General features: G+C 51.7%; 1 pseudogene; it reads right to left on the bottom strand.

Annotated features, from left to right (window-relative positions):
* Positions 1-4,916: 4,916 nt before the first annotated feature.
* LOC147711587 (calcium-regulated heat stable protein 1 pseudogene) lies at positions 4,917-5,758 on the bottom strand (annotated as a pseudogene).
* Positions 5,759-6,068: the final 310 nt, after the last annotated feature.

Below are 6,068 nucleotides of genomic sequence, written 5' to 3'. Positions count from 1 at the left end.
GGGCACTTGTTCTTAATGGGGGACTTTAATTTGGTGTGGGATAGGACTGTGGATAGCTCTGGTGCCAATAGGGCCGACACGGGCGTGTTTTCTGCTTCATCGCAGCAGTTGGTTGGGGAACTGGGGCTGGTTGATAGCTGGCGATCTACTCACCCTACATCCTGGGATTACACATTCTTCTCACATGAACATCACTCCTACTCACGATTGGATCACATCTTCCTCAGCCAGGCTCTTAGGGGAGATGTCCTTGACTCTGCCATTCTTCCACTCTCAGTTTCTGATCACAGTATGCTGGTGCTCAGCCTACGCTGGCGACGGGCAGCGGAAATGGTACTTCCCAGCCTTGGTGGTCAGGGATGATACCTCTAATAAGGCGCTGCGGAAAGCCATAAGGGACTTTTTTTAGCTTAATCCCGTGTCTGATACCTCGGTCTCCACTACCTGGGATGCCTTTAAGGCGGCGATCAGGGGCACGTGCCTGGGCCTCAATGCACATCTCAATCGTCTGCGGCGCCGGGATCGGGAAGAACTGGAGGCAGAGTTGGAGGTCCTCGACCAAGCCCACAAGCTTAATCCCTCGAGACTGACCCTCCGGCCACTGACGGCGGTACGGGGGAAGCTGAGAGCCCACTATAATAACAGGGCGGAATTTACGCTTCTGAGGTTGGGAAGACAATCTTACTCTTGTGGGAATAAGGTGGGTAGACACCTGGCTCGTCAACTGCGTGATAGGAGGGAGCGTGAGTATATTGGAGGAATCCGCGATGCGTCGGGCGTGATACAACACCAGGACGAAACGAAAGCGGACATTTTTGGCCGCTTCTATGCGGAACTTTACGCGGGGGACAGGCTCCACGCGGGTGACCAACAGGAGTACCTGCGGCGCCTACCCCTCCCCCAGATATCTAAAGAGTGGAATGAATTGTTGGAGGCCCCGATTACCAGAGAGGAGGTGCTGGAGGACATCAAGAAATTGAAACTTCACAAAGCGCCTGGGCCTGATGGCTATACCGCCATCTTTTACAAATCGTACGCCACGGAGCGCTGCGATTTTTTAGTCTCCCTTTTTAATGACATGGCCGTGTCTGGCTCCTCCTCTGGCTCCCTTGCAGAGGCCGTGATAACGGTTTTGCCTAAACCAGGGAAGGACCTCACCCAGTGTTCTTCATTCCGCCCCATAGCGCTTCTCAACATCGACGCCAAACTGTACTCTGCGATCTTGGCACACAGGCTACAAGATTTGATTCCGGCGATCATACACCCTGACCAATCGGGATTCATCAAGGGGCGCCAGACTCACGACAACACGCGAAGGGTGATTCACTTAATTGAAAAAGCAGACAGGTTCCGAATCCTGGCGGTCCTCGTGGGTCTGGATGCCGAGAAGGCTTTCGACCGTGTAGACTGGGGATTTAATACGATGTCGGCCTTCGGTTTCTCGGATAAGTTCATCACCATGGTGAGGGCAAATTTTTGCGGTCCCAGGTCTCGAGTGGCGGTGAATGGCCATCTGTTAGCGTTCTTCCCGCATTCTCGTAGCACTAGGCAGGGTTGCCCTCTCTCCCCCCTTCTCCTTGCGCTGAGCATAGAGCCATTGGCGATGGCGGTGCGGGAACATGAAGGGATCCGGGGCCTTCCGTTCACAGGAGAGCAACACAAAATTACGCTCTTTGCAGATGACATCTTGTTTTCTGTAGCGGACCCGGAACACTCGCTACCATGTATCAGGGAGTCCTTGCTGCATTATGAGGAGGTGGCCGGCTTCAAAGTCAACTACGACAAGTCGTATATCCTGAATCTTACACTTTCGCAGGCGGAGGTGGACCGCGTACGGCCCTTGACACCTTTGGCCTGGGCCACCGGTTCGATTGTCTACCTGGGGGTCCATCTGACACCGACGGTGGGGAAACTGTTCTCGGCTAACTTTCCACCCTTGTTAGTAAAAACCCGAGCGGAATTGGATTGGTGGAAACCTAAATTCTTATCATGGCTGGGCAGAATCCATGCTATTAAGATGGTCCTTCTGCCTAAATATCTGTATTTATTTCAAGCACTGACTATTCCACTAGACAACAAATTTTTCCGGCACCTCAAGACTCAGATGTTGCGATTTGTGTGGCAAGGGGGTCGGGCATGCTTTTCATTTGCGGTCTTGCGATGTCTGAGGAATGAGGGCGGCATGGGGCTTCCTGACTTGCAGCTCTATTACAAAGCGACGCAACTGAGAGTGCTAGTGGAATGGTCCCAACAAACATCAGAAAAACATTGGTTGCACATGGATCGGAGCGTGGCTGGCAGATCGGTCTGGGACTTGGCCTGGAAGCCTAAGAAGGACCGTCCATTGAACGCCTATATTAGTACCCCGACGAGTACCACCCTGAAGGTTTGGGATACGTTGGCAGCGGATGAGCGCTGGACCACATTCCCCTCGCCGTTCACGCCTTTACACTTCAACCCGGCCTTCCCGCCGGCGATTCCAGAGGGGGCCTTCGATGTTTAGAGGGAAGGTGGTTGCAGGGCTCTGACCCATTTATTTCATGGCCAGGAACCCCTCACCTTTGCTAACGGTATGAGGGACTACGGGGTCCCCCCGTCGGAACGGTATCGCCATGTCCAGCTGCTCCACTGGGCCACATCGCCTGGGGTGTTGGAGGCAGCTACAAGACCCCCGTCGTCCTTTGAGGCCTTCATACTACGGACTTCTGCCATGAAAGGAGTCATCTCCTTCATATACCAACTCTTGCTTAAGTCAGCGGTGGCGCCTCGGCCACGCTACATGGGGCAGTGGAAAGAGATGTTGGGGAGAGATATCTCCGATACAGAGTGGTCGGCGTTGTGGAGGGATTTGACAGCGTTTAATCACTTGCTGCATTTGAGGGAAGCCCACCTCAAGACGCTCATGCACTGGTATCTATGCCCAGCCAGACTCCATTGTATATACCCGGCCACCTCTGGCAGGTGCTGGAGGGGATGTGGGCTTCTTGGGGACTTCCGCCACATTTGGTGGGATTGCCCGGTAATTCGACCATACTGGGAGGAGATTCTCTCGCATATCAGGGACATGCTTGGCTACCCCTTGGAGGACTCTATGGCCTATGTCCTATTGGGCCTGCGTGAGCCCGGCCTTGAGTATCAGACACGCGCGTACAAACAGATACTGTGGCTCGGCCTTGGAGCAGCCAAGCTCACGCTAGCCACCGCATGGAAAAAGAAAGAGGCACCAGCACTTTCCTTATGGCACGCACGGCTTTGGAAGCTGCTTAGCATGGAAAGAGTGGCGGATATCTTCCTCGGCAATTTCAAGAATTTCCAGTTCAAGTGGGGACCCTTGGCTGCCTATCTCTCTAAGGGCTTACCTTCGGCTGTCTGCCCGGCATCATTGCGGTCACTGCACCTCTTTCAGGTCTAGTATGAATGATTGTATGTGTGTGTTGTCTGTATGGAGTCACCACCCTGGGGGGAGGGGGGTGGGGCGTGGACGGTTAGTTTCCTGGTTCTTGGGTTTGTTGAGGTGCCCGCAGACGAGTCCATGGCTTGTTCAATCTGGGTACGGAGTATCGTGGGCCGGACAGTTACCATCTTTAGCTTTCCTTAGCGTACACTGCCCTTTGACAGGCACACCGGCATTATTGTTTTACTGCTTATAACATTGATTGATTGATTACGGACTCGATGCGCATCTGTTACCATAGAATGCCGCTGATCTTTGGTTTCTGATTGTGCCCCCTGCGTGGGGAAATGTGCGGCACCACCGCAGTTTTCTTTTGATTTTCCTGTTTCTACTCAAATAAAGATTTTACAAAAAAAAAAGGATCTTAACTAGGGAGTTACTTTAATCTTTACACTGTCCATCCCTTCCCGCACATCTTCTAAGCCCCCTAAATTTTTTAATGTTTTTCCTGCCTTCGCTTGAACCTTAGGGGTTTTCTTGGATTTTCTTTTAGTGCTTCGAGGTGGGATGGGGTGTTTAGTAGCTGGAAGCTGGTTTGCCTTAAAAAACTGTATGTTCCTTAAACAGTATGTGGACCTCCCCTTGGACTCCGGGGTCTGACCTGACTCCCCCGGTTTTTCTGGCCCCCAGCTGCAATAACCCCCTCCTTTTCGCAGGGATCTGTTCTAAGGTAACTATTCTGTAGTTGTTGCCTTTGTTGTTGCTGCTTTTCAGCCTTCCTCCCCACGACCTCAGCCCTCTCTCCTCCCTCCTCCACCTCCACCCCCCGACTTTGTCCCTGGCTTACCCGGTTCATCTACCTAACTTTAGGTCCTCCGGAGACTTCTATTTGGGAGATTTGAATGGGCTCCTCCTCTGCCCCCAAATTTCCTATTCGGCTCCGCGATTCAGTTTTGTGCTCCTTCTTTGGGCCCACAGCAGTCTCAGGATATGGTGTTTTCTTCCCGTTTGCTCCTTTTCCCCCGTTTACTCCGTCGTGTGTTTTGGGTATGCAGCACTCCCTCTGCTTGCTGTAATTGGTGTCCCTACCTCCCTTGCCCCAGAAGAAGACGGAGATCCTCTGTGCGACCCTCCGGCAGTTCCTGTTTGCTTTGGAGGCTGCCTCCCACCGCCCGGCAAGTGCCTGATGCACGGAACACGGCGCCTGTTGCCGATGCGGGACGTAGACTCCGGGTAAGAATGAAGTTATTTTTTTTGGCATTCCTTTAGCCTTCTCCTTTGTGCTAGGATCTCTGGGCGAGTAGATATCGCTAGGGAGTAGGAGCGGAGGACGGAGGGCGGGGGCGGGGGCGGAGGCTCCAAGTGGTTTCTACACTCCGGATTAAGTTTCACTGACAGTCCGTCATTCGATGTGGAATATCCCTATGGTCGAGAGGATTCTGTCGAATTTGCAACTCCCATAGCTAACAATCACTACAGAAGTCTTTTGGTGATCGTTAGTTTCCTTTTTTTTTTTTTTTTTTTTTTGATTTAACCTCTTTAATGTATGTTTCAGCTTATTTTAAAAATATTTTTTCCTCTTAGACTTATACAAAATGATTGACAAATGTAATATATTCTCGTCGTGAAAGGCAGTGTGTGTCAAATATTCATGGGGAGGGCTGGAGGTATTTAGGGCAAATTAAAGGCATCTTTGTATCTGCCCACAGTCTCTGTCAAGGATCAGTGATCATGGCGATTGGGGTTTAAGGGCTGATAACATGGCCAGACCACGTCTCGTGCTTGGTTCCTGGGGCCAGGTGGGTGATCACAACGTCAACAGCTTGTGTCTTCTCATTCTTGGGCGGAACAGTACAGAGCTTGTAGGTGACTTCATCCCCTTCAGTTGGAACATATTCCCCTTCGATGTCTGAAATGTGAAGGAATATATCAGGTCCACCATCTGCAGGAGTGATAAAGCCATGACCTTTGGAACGACAGAAACATTTGCAGACACCTTTGTACTCTGGGCCTTCTGAAGCTCGCGTCGACGCGGAGTATGTCCTGTTCCGCCGGGTAGGTATCGGGCTGGGAACACGGAGCCCCCTCATGGGTGAGTGCGAGCGATCACTGGGTCTGTGGTTCCCTGGCAGGTGGTGCTTTCCTGGTGGTGCTGGTGGTGAGAAAGACACTGGAGAGCCATTAGCTTGGGCAGGGTTGTCAGTTGTCGATTCAGTAGACATATTTGTGGTTACACCTTGGCCTGACCCCGAAGTTCTCACCCGCTGTTCTCCACCGAAGGTCGCGTCTGTGGTACCGAGCGCTGAACGTACCCCCCTGGTGCCGTCCTGACTGTGGAGCTGGAGTAAGGACAGCCCTCTGACTCCTCCCCGGTGATCGTTAGTTTCCTATTGCAGAGTATTTAGATCATTTACGGCATATACGGCACGGAGCTCCAACCGGGCTTACTGACTGGCCGCCATCTTTTCTCCCGCCCATCCTAACTTTTTGTCATGCTGTTAAATTTACAGATGCAGTATGCCATTACTTTCACTAGATCCTATTGTTTGAGAGGACATATAAGGTTTGTAGCTTTTCTAAGAACCAGAGGTACCCAGAGCCAACAAAAGAGATGAACTGTATGATGACTTTTTATTGTGTGCTCTGTTAAGACCAATTCATATACTGAAATATG

This window comes from Lissotriton vulgaris, chromosome 5 (genome assembly GCF_964263255.1).
Source record: "Lissotriton vulgaris chromosome 5, aLisVul1.2, whole genome shotgun sequence".
Classification (NCBI taxonomy): Eukaryota; Metazoa; Chordata; class Amphibia; order Caudata; family Salamandridae; genus Lissotriton; species Lissotriton vulgaris.
This window is presented reverse-complemented; position numbering and strand designations above follow the sequence as displayed.